The sequence below is a fragment of the Dermacentor variabilis genome, chromosome 3, assembly GCF_050947875.1.
Source record: "Dermacentor variabilis isolate Ectoservices chromosome 3, ASM5094787v1, whole genome shotgun sequence".
NCBI lineage: Eukaryota > Metazoa > Arthropoda > Arachnida > Ixodida > Ixodidae > Dermacentor > Dermacentor variabilis.
Window position 1 is genome coordinate 155,791,863 of NC_134570.1, and position 1,234 is coordinate 155,793,096.

Genomic DNA, 1,234 nt, shown 5'->3' on the forward strand with positions numbered 1-1,234 from the left:
TCAAAGTGATGCCGTTCGATCTATGTAACGCTCCTGCTACTTTTGAATGCAAGATGGACCCCCTTCTTCACGGTTTCAAATAGTCAACTTGCCTGTGCTACTTGGACGACGTTATAGTATTCTCCCCAACGTTCGCTACGCACCTCGATCGCCTCTGAGCAGTCCTGGACCTTTTTGGTCGAGCTGGTCTGCAACTCAAGGCATCGAAGTGCCAGTTCGGCCGTCACCAGATTACCGTCCTTGGACATCTTGTTGACGCGAACGGAGTGCTACCGGACCCAGGCAAGATCCAAGCGGTTATGCACTTCCCTGTTCCGAAGTGTGTCAAAGATGTGCGCAGCTTCATCTACCTTTGTTCGTACTTCCGCCGTTTCGTGAAAAATTTCGCCGTCATAGCACGACCACTACCCGAGCTTTTGAAGAAGACGCCCCTTTCCAGTGGGGCGATAACGAGGCCTCTGCATTCTCCCATCTAACCGACCTTCTCACAACGCCTCCCGTTCTGGCCCATTTCGATCCTTCTGCGCTCACCGAAGTCCATGCCCATGCCAATTGTCACGAAGTTGGCGCAGTACTGGCACAACGTCAGCGCGGCCATGACCGTGTTATCGCTTACGCCAGAAGGCTCCTCTTACCCGCGGAGCGCAACTATTCCATTACTGAGCGTGAGTGTCTGACCCTAGTTTGTGTGGTTGCGCGCCCATACTTATATGGCCAACCTTTTCCGTTGTCACATACCATCACGCGCTTTGCTGGTTATGCTCACTGAAAGATCCTACAGGAAGACTTGGTCGCTGGGCCTTACGCCTCCAGGAATATACGTATTCTGTCATCTACATATCTGGCCGGCTACACAAGGACGCTGACTCCCTTGTCTCGCTACCCGATCGCCGAGGCTGCCGACGCCGACAGTAGTACCCCTAACTGCATTTTCTCTGTGTCTGCCTTCGCCAACATCGCCGATGAGCAGTGTGCCGAGACCTATCGCTGCGAGTACTCATCGAGCGTCTGCGCTCTACACCTGCCGACGCATCCGTTCGCCGATATGTCCTCCAATGCGGCATTCTGTACCGAAGGAACTTCCTCCCTGACGGCTCTGATCTTCTTCTTCTCATGCCAAAATATCTACGACAGACTGTGCTCTTTGAATGCATGACACACCCACTACAGGAAATCTCGGGGTAACCCGCGCGTACGATCGCGCCCGCAGCCGCTTCTATTGGCCTGGTCTCGC